This window comes from Pagrus pagrus, assembly GCF_965226575.1.
Source record: "Pagrus pagrus genome assembly, chromosome: 2".
NCBI classification, from domain to species: Eukaryota; Metazoa; Chordata; class Actinopteri; order Spariformes; family Sparidae; genus Pagrus; species Pagrus pagrus.
Window position 1 is genome coordinate 30,054,930 of NC_140186.1, and position 17,188 is coordinate 30,072,117.

A 17,188-nucleotide genomic window follows, 5' to 3' on the forward strand; every position below is an offset into this window, starting at 1 on the left:
TGAGCATTGGTTGGGCATGTCCTCAGAAATTAATGCGACACATCCAAAAGATGCAGTACACACATAAATGGTATTGGCAGTATGGGGATGTGACAGGGCAAGAGGTCAGCAGGCATGTCAGCAGTGAAACTATGGCAGAAATTTTGCAGACAAGCTGACAGACCAAGTCTGCATCCCTACAAATTGTCACTGTTGCTGCCACACAGTGACAAATGTGCAGCTCGGGTTGGCACCATTTACTGTATACATTTTATTTTTTTTGGAATGAGAATTTACACAATTGTAACGGCCTTGGGTTTCGCCTGTTTAAGTTCTATAGAGAGGCGAAGTCAAGCTCCCGGTGGACCACCATATGGACCTTATTTCAGAACAAATATGCATGGTAGTGAATGGAGAGAGACAAATCATTGTTTTGATCCCATTCAAACTGTGCTATGAATTACACATACAATATAATGTTTATGAAATTATGAAATCCTTATTCAACTTGAGGAAGTCGTAGTTTGTCATAAAACTAATGAAATATGTAAATCGAACAACACACCAAAGACTTGGCCAGGTGACAGCATCTAGTTGAATGCTCACCAAAACCCATAACTTCTCTATCCTAAGAGCAGCAGAGAGGGGACACAATCCAATTAGCAGCTCACATCACAGTCAGAGACAGACCTGCAAGCATGCGCACACCCTCCTTGTAACCGAATGACCTTTTCAGGTAAATGCTAATCATTCAACTGACACAGACAGCGTGTGGCTGACACTGTATGCATGTTTGTGTGTTTAAAAAGTTTGGAAGGTGTGTTTTTTCAGGAACTTTGGTTTTACATGCAGTGCCAGACAGAACGGTGATTGAGATGATAAGCTGCCTTACTCTCATTAGTTGATTCATAATTCATTGCAATCTATAAAGTGTATTTAGTCTCAGGGTGCAGAAGTTTGGCTTTGATTCAGGGAACACATTTATCTTCGATCTCCACTCCCTCAAAAAGCTAAAAGGGTGCTTATGGCAAATATGAAAATAGGATACGAGGCAACACTGCTATCATATTTATTCATGTGTATCTAACTTTGCAAACTTTGTTTCTAGTTATTCAATTGACTGATGCGTTTGTTAACTTATTAATGGCAAGAGATAAGAATCTCAGTTAGTTTTGTATTGTTAGTGAGATACTAACAATTTTGACTGAGAGAGATGAAATAGAGAAACATAAGTGCCATCAGTTAGTTTTACATGTTTCATTTTCTCAATGAGACACAGATATACAGCCACTGGCTTTAATGTTCAGGAGGGTAGTTTAGTCACTGGCATGGGAGCAATGGGACTGGGTCTGCTAACTCAAGATCATTAATGAGGGCAATCTTTTATTTTTACATTGGCTTACTTAAATGTTTTTTTGGCAAATACACAGCTATAGCTGGCAATTTGAAATATAGTTCCCAAGAATCATTTGGCTACAAGTAAGAATGCTCAAACTGAGCCTATCAAGAACTGAGGTAAGTTTGCTAGCACTGGTTGGTTCTTGTGTCCACTGGATGTAGCTGTGTGGTAGTGTGTGGTCTCCACTGTTCAAATGTTCACTGCCAGTGTTTCAGAAGCCAGAGTCAATCTGTTCTTTAGAGGTAACATTTCCAGTAGTGTTTATAGTTGTTTTGCTGACATTTGTATTTTACAATAAACTGAATAAAGGTTATAGCTAATTTGCGATCAATGTGTTAAAAGATGCTTTTATTTAAAACTACAGCACACCATCTTACCATTATTTTGTACCTGTATTTCCTGAATATTTTGTACTAAAAGAAGGGAAATTGTAACATGCCATTTCTTCTTTCACAGACTTGCAGGAAAGTGACAAAAAACATAATTTGATGTCAACTGCCTATAAATATGAGTATTTATAGACATTTGCAGATGAATTTCAGTCTGCAGAGAAGAGAGTTGGTTCAGCAAAAATAGACTCAGCATGTAAAGAAAGCAGAGTGGAGAGAGGAGCTGTGTGTGAGCAAGTGAGACGCTTCATTCACACATCCGGTGGACACTGGCACAGTGGGCTGAATGACAGCGGATCGTCTCCAGTATCAAATAGACATTAGGATTTATAAATACAGTGTACTGGAGATGCTCTGAGCATATGAGGCATACAGAAACACAAATATGTTTTACCTACATGTAACTGGTACTGCCTATAAACATATAATAAATGGCCACATTACATTGCCCTGGACAATATGGGATCTCTTAGACATATATGGTTAAACTGATACTGTTTCTATACTAATACTCGATGACATGGTTCAGGGTGGGGTACTGCACCATGCCAGGTGGCCCAGAAATTAAGAAAATGTCTGTGGAAAACTCTGAAATCTGTTTTGAATTTTAAGTTCTTAAGTTTTTCTTCAGGATCCCTAAGAAGGCAATGGGCTGAAGCATTGATCTTTAGAGCTTAAAGGGACAGTTCATCCACAAATCAAAGATACATATATCTTCTCTTATTAGAAGTGCTATTTTTCATCAAGACTTTTTTGGTGTGAGTTGCAGAGTTTTGAAGATATCGTCCATAAAGATGTCTGCCCTTTCTTGAATTTACTGGGACATATAATGGGGTGATAGGGAACTCGGCTTCTGGTACTCATAGCACCAAAAAAATACATTAGAAAAACTCAACAGCAATGACTCTTTCCTGAAATCATGACCTTGTTGTGAGCAGTTTCATGTTGGAATTATTTTCTTTGTTCTGAACTACAGCTGCTAACGTTACAGCTCAGCCAAGGTTGGCACCATTTATGTTTTAAGTCCACGCTGTCACAAGCACCTTTGAATTACATTAAAGCTTAAAGTGATGCATAACAAGGGCATGGCAGTGTTGAGTGACAGCTAGCTGTGAGCTGTTTGCTAGGCTTCACTACAGCTCATCGCATCACCGATCTTGACCTCTTTGCGGTGTTTGTGCCTTTTGGAATATTTTTCATGCAAATATCGTAAAAAATAATAGTGCTAGTTGTATTAACAGTTCTGAGCTGAGGAACAGATGCCAGTGTTTGAGTTTAACGAACAACCCTAACAGCTAGCAGACAGCTGCTGGAGCTGGCGATCTTGAGAGGAAGCAGCCATCTGCAGAGCCTGGAGATTCTGAAGGATTTAACACCTTACTTTTTAGCTTTTGGGAATAAAAGTAGATTTATCTTCTCTCTTGATTCTTCACATCTGCAGAAAGATCTAGTGATCAGAAGATAGTATCTCCAGTGAGTGCTAACTTTCGTCAGAGGCTAATTTGAATACAAACACACAGACTAGCTAGCTTGTTAGCCTTAGATAGTTTGAAGCCACTCGTGTTTCCGTAACCAGGTTTCATTCTGCTTGCCTCATCTCCACCGATGCTCCACCCATTTGCCCATTTTCAGATTAGCCAGATTTAGGTGGAGTTGGGCACTGCCAAGATGGGGTTAGTCAGCACCACCCACTTTAAGCTTCATACCGGCTCCAAAAACCTCTGGGTGACGTCACGGTTGCGCTATCCACGTTTTTTTGCAATCGATGCTTGTGACCAAAACAATCTAGATGGATGAATAGCACAAGTAAAAAAAGGAAAATGTGTTTTTTGATTTTGGAGATAACTGCCCATATCAAAAAAAAGATTGCTTCAGATGAGTGTATGACTTTCCCTTTCTGTGTATTGATGTCTGCCTGATAGCAGAAGAATAGATGTCTGTTTTCCCTCAGTTCTTCGCACTGTAGGATGCCAGGAATTCCCAATAACCTCCAGGCAATAACATTTTTATGGAGGTACAGTCTAAAGTAATAGAAACTTTACTGACTCAGCAGTCAGGTATCAGTTTGTTGTCTGTCTCCATTGAGTAAGAAATGATGGATAGCTACTGATGAGCATACTGCCCTAAAAGCGCTTATAGAACTACTTCTGCTGTCGTCTGAAAACCCTTTGATCAGGAGTTTCAGATTAAAGCCAAACTGACTGAAAGCGCTGTCTATATGGCAAAGGAGATTAGGGTCGACCTAAAACCTTTTAGACCTCATTAGAACAGTTCCTTACAGTCTCTTTAGTTGGTGATTCACCATTGTGCCCTGATAAGTCAAGAAAAGCTGCATTTTTGTGGCAGCAGGACCAGTTTTTGCTCTCTGGGAAGATTGAAGATTATCTGACGCATTCACATCCTCAAATGTTTTGTGGACCCTTTTAAAGGGATTTACCTCTTACAATATTCTGGTTTCAAAGTAGCCTAAGTATAGCTCAATTTGAAGAGTGACATTGAGTTTTGGGGTCAAAAGTTCAATATGTAATTTCCTTGCTTTGGAGAAATAACAACATTTGACTCTTATTTTACCTTGAGTGTAAAGCTTTAAGGCTCTTACATGAAGAGGGAGCTGAGGAAAAAGTGGTAAAAGTTAAAAGTGCTACCAAATTACCTTTATTATGATTATTAACAATCTAGTACTGCAGGGCCTTCAAAGTATCTCCACACATCATTTGCAAGTCTGAAAGTGTGCAGGCGCATGTGTGTGTGTGTGTGTACTGTATGTTTGTGTGCACGCACTGACGTACAAAGAGGTTGACAGACACACCCCGAGTTTTCTCTCAGTATTAAACTTGACAAATACGAAGCATCAAAAATGTAGCCGAGCCTAAAAATAACATCATAAATTAGTAAAGCCTAGGAGGGCCTACAGAACGCAGCTGGCCTCATATTCTTCTTCTGTTTCAGTGTCAGCGCTCACTTTGTATTCATGTCTTTTCATGAAACGCAGATACATGCATACACTGTACACACCCACAGACATGGGCACATGCAGTTCACATGCACGTAGAGCTGAGCATCATACACAGCATCAGATTGTGACACTTATTAGCATGTTACAATAGCATCCACACAGTGTGTGCTGTGTTTTAGGAGGCTGAAGCATGATACAGCAAATTATCTGGATCTGACTGTTAGTTGCATGTAGTAGTGTGTGTTTGAGAGTGTGTGTGTGTGTGTGTGTGTGTGTGTGTGTGTGTGTGCTTGTTCAGGTCTCTGGTTGCAGTGATGCATTAGAAAAACACATTTTGATTTCACACAGACTACGTACTGTTGGTCTGTTCATTAATTCTTTAGCAGTAGTTGAATATAGAAAATGACTGAGTCACAGACTGAGGGAATGCCTCAGTCTGTTTGTGTCTAATCTGGCTGAAGTGAAACATCCAGAGCTCTGCCGCCCAGTCCTGTCCACACAATCCACCTCTCAGAGGGCTACTAAGCTTAAAAATCCCTCTTATTAACCTGCCTCCTCCCCTTCATGTGCATCCCTCCTTCATCATATGACCGAGGAGGATTTAAACAGGTACAGTCGTGAACGGGTGGTAACTTTCACCTGTAGGTTAGCCATCACAAGTAGAGATAGGCTTTATTGATACACGTTGAGAAGACTTTTATTGGGAAGCTCTACATGTCCAGCTTCATATCATTTTAACTATTTGTTGAACTGTGAACTGTATAACAGTCAGCTAGTGAAATAATTCAGACTTTTGAGCATTGTGGGGGCTTTCTCTTGTTTCATTTTAACAACATATAACACATGTGAGCTAATTAAAGCACCGTCGTTTGCTTTGCTAGCTTGCAGCGACGCACTCAAGGGAAACAAATACAATTTGTGTTGACTGAAAATCTATTTTTGGCACTTTAGTTATCCAGTCTGGTCGGCTGCATATGTCCGCTTGTTAGCTGTCTGTATAATAACGAGCAGTAAAGACCTTACCGAGGAGCTTGTCACCGCCTGTCTCCTTCTCTAATCCCCCTCCCGAGCGCAGGGCGAGCCGTCCTGACCGTCCTGGATGTGGAGCAACTTAGAAAAGCGGCGCAAGAAAAATAAAAAATAAAAGAAGAAGAAAAAAGAAGGAGCCGCACCTTCCTCAAGACAGCGAAGTCAGTTAATCCATGTCACCTGGCGGGTGGACGGCGCGAGGAGCACGGCTCGAGGTCCCTTCAGAGAAAGCTGCGTCTGATAGAGTCCCAGCAGAGCAGGTGAGCGCGCGAGATGCGGACGGGTGAGGCGCACGCGGCTTATCGACGGTAATCTCTCTCTCTCTCTCTCTCTCTCTCCCTCTCCCCCTCTCTCACTCAACTCTCTCTCTCTCTCTCTCTCTCTCTCTCACTCACTCACACACACACACACACACACGCGCGCGCGCATAAAGTTTCAGTAGTGATGACGGGCCAGGCGAGCGGAGACAGAGAAACACCGCGGGCTCATTGATGTTTACACACCTGCATCTCTCGCACCCCACTCGACGTGCAGATTCGTGCGTGCGTGCGTGAACGAGAAGACCGGAAGAGCCTGCACCTGTGCTACTGTGCAGATACAGAGCTGACATACAGTCCATTTCTTATGAGGGAGTCTCTCAGATATCTCAGCAAACTTCATATTTTACCGTAGTGTATTATTTTGAAAGGAACTGAAATACCATACATGGTCAGCTTACAAACATTTAGTAGATAGATAGATAGATAGATAGATAGACCGTTAATTGGCCTCTGTCGCCCCCTACTGGCATCAATGTTTCACTGCCACTCACAACTATCTACCACACTGTGCTCAAATGTATTTTGTTCAAGTAATTACCAGAGAGGGGCGCTGTTATTTTTGTTATTATTTTGAAATTCAAATGAATTCAATCCACAAACTAAGTGACACACAGAAAACACAGGGCTGGTAAGTAAAACTAGTAATCCAGTTAGGAACTAGTAGTAAATAGTAAAGGAAGCTGTCATCTATAGTATCCTGTGTACGCCAACATACACATGTCCAACACTGTCCGTTGCACTCAAAGCTCTGGGACCTTAAATATGCAAAGACCTTTATGCACAGAATGCACTGAGTGCTCAGAGTTGCATGGATGACCTTATACAGGATAGCGGCAGTGCACATAGTATACATAGAAACAAAACACCAAGCTCCCTTTAAGCATGCTCTTGTCTCCAGATTTTTAATGGTTTGGATGGTTTGTTCAGACTTATGGCCATTACATTTTGATGAGTGTCCAAAATCACCCACTCATTCAACAATCCCCACTCATTACTGAGGTAGGACTATCATCAAGTCATTTTTTCCCCTCCAGTGCAGTGCATGATGATATATAATGTTTGTAGGAATTACTGTATGTCGCTTTGGACAAAAAGCGTCTGCTAAATGCCCTAAATGTAAATGTGAATAATGCTTGGTTATGTTGGTCCAATATAGTATACCCTATATTATAGACTATAATGAATCTCACTATACATTCAAACAGCACTACAAAATGGCAAACTCACTATATAGTCCACTATATAGGAGTGAGTGATTTCAGACACAGCCCTACAGTACAGGTTTGGGTTGGTCGTGTGGGCAAAATTGAAAATCATTAGGCTTGAGTGCTTTATCACTGTGAAGTACCATGACTGGTTTAGCCAGACACCATTACTATCTGGTTATTTATATCAGTGGTTCTCAAACCTTTACACGTCAAGGACCTCTAAACTGACACAAATTAGATCAAGGAAACCTGTTAGATAAGATATTTTTTTGTTAGATAAGAATTTGTTATAAGAATTTTGCCCTCTAGATGTTTTATTACAAGATATTCATACATTCTATCATTGTTTTGCCGAGGGATAGAATTATAGTGACAATAAGTTATTTCCATTTTTGCTGCGGACTCCCCTGAACCACCTCAAGGAATCCACTTTAAGATTTATATAATTTACATCACATTATATATTGATATATCTACATAAAACAGTATATTTATCATGATAGAGGATTTTATCCATATCACTCCTGTCTGTTTAAGTGATAATTAGATGAGTGATGGTAAATTATTGTGTTAAGAGTGTAAATAGTCATTTGAATTTGTACAAAAGAGACTACACAGTGATAAAATTACAATTAGTGAGAAGGTTATGTATTCACGTGGTTTTGAGGTGAATTGCATTGATTGTGGTGTTCACAGTGTTGTAAAACTAAAAGTTGAGTAAAAGTAAAGACATCATTTTAAATATAACTTTGGTAACAGTGAAAGTCACCCATATGAATAGTCTTAAAAGATAAGTTAAATTAAAATTCAGCCATTATCTACTCACCCCCTTGCTGACAGAAAGTCAGTTGAGGAGCTTGACAGCAGAATAGCACTGCAGCGATCTCCTAAACAACTGAAGCTGATGGGGACTTGTTTTAAATGTAACAAACAATCTCACCCACGCATCAAGGGTGTAAAAAACATCTTTTCAAATCAATTAGGGATCTCTGGGCTTTCACAGATGACTTTAATTTACTTTACTTGGGTTACACCAACATGCTGTACAGAGCCATTTTATGTTTTTTATTTCGGTTGTTCTTTTAATGTTTTAAATCAAGTCCCCATCTGCTTCTATTGTTTAGGAGAATGTTGCAACAATGTTTTGCTGTAAAACTCCAGAAATGTTCTGTGGAAATTTCACATGACTTTCCATCAGCATGGGGAGTGAGCAGATATTGACTGAATATTCATTTTTGGGTGAACTTTAAAATATCTGACATTAAATATCCTAAAATATCAAAAGTGTTTTGCCAACAAATGCACTTATGTATCAAAAGTAAGAAGCAAAAGTCAATTAAATAGTTACATGTATGTATATATCATGATAGGTCTTGTGAATACCCACCTGGCTGATAACGCATTTGACATTCTGATATATTTTTTTAAAATTCCTGCTTCCTGATAAAGAAAAAATAAATAAAAATGCCCTGTTTTGGCTCTGATGCAATCTGCAAAGTAACTAGAAACAAAAGTAATGGAAATGTAACAGGATTCAGCTGCTTGTCATGGTCCAGATTGAAGTTAATAGTGCAGTTTACACATCTGGCCACAAGATGTCAATGTTACACAACTGTACTGCTGCTTCCTCTCTCTCTCTCTCTCTCTCTCTCTCTATCAGACACACACACACACACACACACACACACACACACACACACTTTCATACACTCACACACACACACACACACACACACACACACACACACACACACATTGAGCTTTAGCACTTGTCCACCCTCCATGCTGCCTTTATTAATAATATCATAACCACACAGTCCACTTCCAGTCACTACCCGAGCCCCTTTATCCTCTCCAGGAAGTCCACACCGCCACACTCGTCTACTCTAATTTAACAGAGATTAGGAGAGGAAACCCTTTTGTTGCTCTTGCTCCGACCCCCCTGCTCTGTGGTCGGTTTGATCTCTGTCCTTGGCCGTCAGCTGGTGGACAGAACTATTTTGGGCGGGTGTGAGGGGATTTTTTGCCCTGTTGATTGTACTGAGTCATAAGAATTGGTTCTGCTTGAGGAGCAAGACGGGCTGCAGTGAGAGTAGAAGCATATTCTAGTGCTATAATGAGGGAAAAGGTTGTGTTTTATACACATGGATTGATGGAAAAAAAGGGAAACAAAACCAAATAAATTCAAAGTTAATCTTACAAGACATAAAGAGGAACGTAGAAAACAAGAAAAGCTGTGGATGAACACAGTACTTGAAAAAAAAGACAAGGACAAAGTGTCAAAAGTCATCATGTTCTTTACGTCCCAAGCTTTAAGTGAACATGTTGTTTTCCTTCCTCAATTTCAGCGGCGTTAATTGAGCACACTGTCAAGACTGTAAACAAGAAATACATTTCTCCTTTTGACCGAATGTACCAAAGTTTCAAAGCAAAGTCCAACAAACTATTGTATTGACAACAGAACTGAGCATATACACATTCTCATCGCTTCCTTTCCCCTTCCCTCTCTATATGGAGATGAAAAGATCTTTCATGTTGTTTCCTCTTGTTGCATTATTTATTGCCGTGTGGCGCTTTATTAGCCGGTTTCATCTCAGATTTCGCAGGCTGTTTTTGGGGAAGCCTTTGAAATGTGTTTCTGACTCCAAACAATCCTTTTCCCGCTTTCTCTCACTTGCTCCAGTCGCCTTCTCTCTCATGATAAAAAACCCCCCTAGATTTTCAAAGTGAATCCAGCCACGCTCTGAAGCCAAAATCCATTCAATACTGTCCTAAGGAAGGGAGATGTTGTTCTTGTTCCTTGGCTGACATGAAAGGAGAACAGAGGATCCTCTTTGTCATTAGCCTTATTAGCATCATTAGTGCTGTATGGATGAACTTCAAATGATTGGCTTGGAGTTATTTGTGTTACCATAGAAGCAACATGAACACTATTTTATGTTCTGTGTTGGAGACTGTTGCATTGCGAATGAGGTGGGTTCCTTTTGAAGAGAACTGATGTGTTTCGGATTTAACCACTAGATGGTGGAGCTACTCCTGATTCAAAATGAGGCTGACTGGAAATGGAGAGGATCACTGTATCACTGGAAGATATTAGAGATTTGGGGATGTTTAAAACCACATAACCACAACTTAAAACAGATCTGTTTCATTCCAGTATTTATGAACATTACCAAGCTACACACATCTGAAATCCTCTGAAATCCTTTAATACATCTACATATTACAAATTTACCTGTCACATATTATCAGCTCCTTCCAGTAAAAGCTCAGGTATGTTCGGAGTGAAACAAAGAAAGAGGACAAAGCCAGAGGAATCCAATGTAGCAAGGCAGTATAAATAATTTTAACATTTTGAAAGGGCACAGCTAAATACCTATGAATAGTTGTTGGTAAACTACACACTGTTGATAGTGTTGACATGGATATCATTTGCCCCTTGAATCAAAACAGGCATTATTCCAAAAGGCACCCTACATGCTCATAATGCCCACTGGTGGTAAGTGCAATCCAGTAACACCAGCTAAAGACAGCAAAAATATTTTTAAAAATTCATAATAAAACAAGCATTTATAAGTAAATTGTCTTTATCAACCAAGATGAAAAGGATTCCAGATAAAGACGTTATTGAAACCAAATGTAACTGTCAGTAGTGCGTCTAATGAATAAATGGATAAGACGTTTTTGTCTCACCAGGTAATGACTATATGCAGAGAAATATGTTACTGTAAATTACAATAAGCAGAGAAAAATCTCCTCTGGCTGGTTAAGAGCTTAAAGCACCAGCATGACTCTGGAATCAAAGCGGCCATCACATCGGGTGAGCGATGAGATGAAGGTGGGAGAAGAAAAAGGCGGGCAGATTTTTGGATATCATGTGAGCAGTTGGTGGTGGGGGTTGAAACCTATGTAAACTTAATGGTTCGGCGTTTTTTTCCCTCTCCTTCTTCTTCTCAACGTGGTTCCTTGCATCTTTATCAGGAAGCTCCAACCACTCTGCAGTTGATGGTGGATAAGCCCAGCAGGCCTGATTTGGTTTGAACTCGTCTTTTATTCATTCCATCTCTCCCAGTACCCACACCTCCACAATGGCCCGGTTTCTCCTGGCAGGCCTTAATCTCTCTCCCTAATCGGCTGCAGACGTGAGGCTTTGCCATTCCCCACAGGGATGCGCATGGGATATGGCCAAGTTTTACAGAGTGAGTGTGGAGGTACTTGGTGCAACAGTGGCAGAAGCGTTGTCACTTTCAGGTTTAGAGAACTCAGTGTGCTACCTTGCCTTCTGCCTTCATGGTTTTCCAAATCTGCTGAGATGAGGAGAGGGAGCACATGCTACTGAGGTCATACCTAAATGTCAGCAGAATTAATGAACCCAGAGTAGCCAGCTGATCCCAGCGTTCAAGACCACTCGGGTCCAGCATCAAACGCACACCAGCACTTTGATTCTCTGAGGGAGTCTTCCTAAAGGTTCCTACTGTGAACCCTAGTCATAATAAACACACATAAACAGCTCTGTCTTTCATGTCAGCCTTATAAAAGAGGAATAAATAAGTACAATCCACTTCCAGTGAAGGCCTTTGTGGAGAGGAAGCAGCTGGAGATGGCACTGGGCCCTGGTATTGTTTGCCAGCAGCTCCCTAATCGGACCATGGTGCCTTGCTGGCGTCTTCTGGAGAAGCGGGCAGGACACGTCACCCACATGAAAGAGACAGTTTAGAGTCTGAAAGTGCTGAGATGGTCACTGTGGGTCACTTTGTTGTCAGAGTTCTTTCCACGATGAGTGGCTCTTCATTTCTCGGTCATTATTGTTCATGTCAGTGATTAATCTCTTTAAGGGAATAAAAGCGATCAAATTTCCTTTGAAAATTTCTTCAGAGAAACAGAGATCAAACACAACTTCTTGTTAAGTGAGGATGGAAATCGTGCATGGCTCCAAGGTTTACTTTGGACTAACCCCTGTTGAAAATGTACTTTTCTGTCATCCATAACCTGGTTATGGAAGCTTTTGCATCTGAGGATTTCTGGGCCTGAATATTGAACAATATGGTATTTTTCTCTCTCCCTTTCTCTGCTCTGAGTTGGTGTTTTCTTGCTAATTCCGTCTCTCCCTTAGATGTGGTTCAAGCTATTTACAAATCCAACTTTTGGAATGAGTGTCCAACTCCCTTTCGTCTGGGATTAGATAGAAAGAGAGAGGGATGAGGGATAGGGAGGGAGGAGGAGACGGATCATAGCACATACAGTGCTGCTGAGGACAAACTTGGAAGGATTAGGGGAAAAATACAAAATGTCTAGCAAGTAATAAAAATGCATGTTATTTGTTGTTGGCTACAAAGTGAGATCAGTGGAGCTTCAAAGGACATCTGATTAATGCTGTGAAGTCACCAGATATAAAAGTGGCCAAAGCGCTGTATGGAATATTTACCGATACACAGAGCACGACTTGGGTCCTGAGCCAGCTGGCAGCAGATACTGAGGAGCAGCTAGAGAAAGTGTAGAGGAGGCCAGCAGCAACGATACAGCTTAAAGAGAGGGAGAGGTATGTTTTATGTTGAAGCATATAAGTTCAGAGGGAAATACTGGGCTCATTAGTGCAGAGAAAGTGCGCGGAGCGTATGGAGTTAATATTTTTCAGATGACTGTTTAGTCAAATGCTAAATCTATCACCTAATCCATGTCAACATTCATATTGAATATGTTTTGATCAAAATATATTTTTACACTCCTGCACAGATTTCTGTGGTTCATTTAAGAACCCTAAAGGCCAGAGTATGTTTGAAAACGAACCAGTCTGTAGAAAGTGTTGTCCAAGGACATCTGAAGGCAAAAGCGTTTATACATGTCCTCCATGGCTACGCTTGAAGGCGATAAATTGTACAAATCAGATAACAGTGCAGTCACCAGTGTTATGGTTGAAGCACAAATGAAAAGAGCTTGAACAAGAAGTTCAATTCCTGCAAACTTTATCAACTCCTCACATTTAGCCAACCGCTGCTTTAAGTTGGGCGTGGTCATCGGATTGAATGTAACCAAAAATAGTCAGATGCTGTCCCCCCAAATTCCGACACTGTAAAGGTATGGTGGGTGGATGATTCAAAAACTGTTCAACAATCTGACTAGCAATTTGTTTGAAGCCTTTTACCCTGTGGTACAACATTTCCCAGAGCAATGGGCAACCAAGTTGCCAGAATAAATATTGGCAATGTACTTTTCTGCAAACCACAGATACTGTATGTTGCAACTTCACATTTCTTCACAGTAAGTTTTCAGTTGTATGTTGTGACAAGGCTGTGCTAATGGTCTGGTTAGGTTCAGGCACAGAAACCACTTTGTTATGGTCAGGAAAAGATCATGTTTTGGTCTACCTAATCCGGTCGCCACAAACACAACTGGAAAACATCTGAATATTTAGGGGTTTCGTGTTTACAAATGTTGAGCTGTTACGCCACCCTCATCCCTGCCTCCCCCTGACATGTCAGCTCATATACATTTAATCTGAACGTGATATGGAACAAATTGTAGAATTGGTACCAATGAGACCGAATGAAACATATTTAACGTATCTGCGATTTGCAGAGCCCTTAAGGCTGGAGTATTCCAGAAATGAACCAGTTTTTACAAAGTGTTGTCCAACAACATCTGAATGCCAATATTTTATTCTGGTGACTGGGCTGAATGGAGCGTGGGGCTGCCAATGAGGTCTTCAGTTGAGTGATAGCGACATGCACTGCTTTGGTTTTCTGCCAGGTTTTGTAGCCAAAGTTCTGCTAAAATTTAATTATGACCCCAAAATATTCAGAACCCCACAAACACAAGCACCAGTGGTCCTGGTGGAGTTCAAGTTATTCTCTTATGACACCAGGACTTGGATTAAAACCTTTAACGCATGGCAGAAAATATTACTGAGTTCAAAAATGAATGTTGTTATTGTTTATATTTCAGCATCTTACCTTGCTGCTTTGTATGATGGGAAATGCTTGACGTAATGTAATTAATCCGAGCCTCCGCCACTTGCTAACTACTTGCTCTTGGTGGAAGAGATGAGGGTTAGGAAGGGTTATTTACCTGCAACCTCCTACCAGCCCTAAAAGAGGTAAAGCTGTAAGTCGACAAAGTGAGAGACATTAGCAGACTGATGATCTGACTGCTGTGCATACTAACTGGGCTCCAGTCAGACACAAAGCAGTCTATGTGTGCGGCATGGCAACACATGCTGGCCTTATGTTTATGAGACTGTCTGTCTTCAATGCACATTGTTAGACTCTCTCGCTCTCACACACAGGAGAATGAAAGAGACAGACAATGAGAAAGAGACATTTTCTTTTCCATCTGGTCAAGATCTAGTTGGCGTGCAGATGGATACAGTAAACCAGACACATGGGTGTGGAAGAACATTTTTTGTCATTGACAGCTTGAGCTGGAGAAGCACGTGAGCACCTTCAGAATGTGATTACCTGGGTGTCACCTTTTCCACAGGACTTTGAACCACCTGTACAGAATCGCAAATGTGATGGGTAGCCCTAGTAAGATGTGAACCCCTCCACTGTCCCATTGTTTGGACCATTTGAGTGCATGCCTATTTATTGACCATGGAAAACTTTGTCGGCCTTCAGTAAAACTTCACAAGCAAAATATTTTGTCATTGTGTATTTCCATCAAACGATATATTTATATCTGATTTATTAACCGGCTGAGTAACACAAAACAAATGTGTTTAACTGCTGTTCTGATGAAACGAGTGCCACAAAGCGCCGTGTGAATACATTAGTCATCAACAGGAAGCTGATACTAATAGCTCCCAAGTTGTGGTTTGGAAGGACACATGTCCTGACAATTAACCAGGGGCTGGAGGAAGTGGGTTACTGGCAACACAATGCCCCTGCCTGGCCTAATATATGCCTGTCTGATAAACAGTTTGGTCAGAGGAAAACCACGTGTCAGCCGGATATTCTTTTGAAGTCTGTTTGTATTGTTTTTTGCAGATAAAAGAGACAGGTGCCTTTGTTGTCGGAGGTTGGAGGAATGTGAGAAAAGAAGCTGCCATTTTGTGTCATTATATCCTCTTTCATATTGGTTTCCACTGAAAAGGGCACGTACTGTATTTACAGGAAAGGCAAAGCTCCATTACCTGCTAGTTTAATGTTACCTTGAGGTAGTGGAGGTTAAAAAGACTGCTAGCCTTTGATGAAATAGAGCAACACTTAAGCCCCAGAAACCAAGGGTCTTTGATCACTTAACCCGATCTTCTTATATTTAATAGCAAGACCTAAGGAACAAGCATGGGAATAGACTGCACCTCCTTTGATGATCTGAACCGGGTTCACATGTGCAGCTCCAGCAGACGAAAACATCACAATGTAATAGTATAAATCATGCAGCCAAGACTGGTCTGTGAGACAACTGTGTGAACTAAGGGCACCACATACTGTACATATGCAGAATTCCACTTCAGGCTTAGCTGTTTTTACTTGTGTTGAGCGCACTGACTGTATAAAATATGGACAGAGCTGTACCATCTGAAACATGAAGCCAATGTGGAATTGCTTTAACCTGAGGGTTATTTCTAAAGGCCGACAGGGGACAACTCCACTGGTTTCACAAAGAAACGTGATTGTGTGTAAGCTTATGAAAAAATGACACTACTTTTCACTTGATTTATTAACTCTTTCCTAATGTGTTTAAGGTCTCAACCCCTAGTTTCATGTCTTTTCATAATCCTCCCCAGCTCAACCCTCCCGTCTAAATTTGGTCACTATTGGCACCAAAAATGCAAGATGGCCATGGCCATAATGCCAAACTTGTGGCTTCGGAACGGTGGTCCACAAACCAATGGGTGGTTTACAGTTAGTCTGGGGATTAAAAAGCTTTTCTTAAAGGGGCTCTATGTAACAATTAGCAGGAATTGAAAGAGGGATTAATCACTTTTTTATCTGCCACATGTGAGTGGATTGTAACTTGACGTACCTTACCGATCTCTCTCAGTTGCCTATACAAGCCTGTGGATGATGTGTTTAAGTTGTTTAATGGTGCTGGACTGTGGATTTCTTTCTTTTTGGTTGGATTTTCCTCATCAGTCCAAAGGATGTGACTTAATGCAAAATCTCGAATTCCACGTTTCAGTGTCTCTCTCTGGTCTGCCAACACAGGGCAACAGTAGCTAATGTTAGTTTAGAAATGGAGTCTGCTAGCATAAGCTAACAACTGGCTTCCAGCACAACACAGAAGTTCCACAGAGCTCATTTAAAGCTGCATTACTCATTTTACAAATAAGTGTAATGTAAAAGAGGTTGCTAGTAGTGACAAAACCACAGAAAATTGCTACTGTCAGTGGAAAAGCTGTACAAAGCCTTGTGTGCGCTACGTGCCCAGCACCAAGCCAAAGTCACTGACAAAGTTAGCTAACATTTAGCAGCTTAAGAGCCGGATATTTCCCTCAGGAGCTGTTAGAGACCCAAACAAAGCTAAGGGGAAAGTTACTACTGGAATTACATTCATGAAGCGAATTCAAACACGATTCCAGTTGTTTAAATAGAAAACATGTTTTTATGAATATACTGTTTGTCATTGTTGTGTATCTATTGGGTTGAGACGATTATTTCCTCCGCAGCTGAAACCTATTAGTACAAAATCCTTGAAACTGCATCCGAAGTCTTAAGTCTGAGGGAAATTTTCTATCACTTGTATCGGACTGCTGTCTGTCTCATTCAGAGCCCATATGCTATGCAAGTTTTTTTTGTTTTTTTTAAAGCAAACCTGCTAAAGCAGCTAGAATCTGTAATTATGATTACATGATAATTTGATCCAAGACAGCAGTTTGTTCTGAACGCACAGAAGTGTTTTGATTTCACAATGAAATGCTGTGGAGGTGTTCAGTGAAACAACCCATCGTATTCATACAGTATTTTACA

At 40.7% G+C, this 17,188-nt stretch overlaps 1 protein-coding gene across 2 annotated transcripts in view; it reads right to left on the bottom strand.

The window, feature by feature from the left end:
- frmpd1a (FERM and PDZ domain containing 1a) overlaps positions 1-6,017 on the bottom strand; it is a 45,582-nt gene extending 39,565 nt beyond the window's left edge. Inside the window, exon 1 of one of the 2 annotated variants that reach the window (XM_084339993.1) lies at positions 5,747-6,017. The gene's annotated coding sequence lies outside the window, so the exon portion shown is untranslated. Of the gene's footprint in view, positions 1-5,741 lie in introns of both variants that reach the window. The other variant, XM_084339994.1, reaches the window with a different exon arrangement.
- Positions 6,018-17,188: the final 11,171 nt, after the last annotated feature.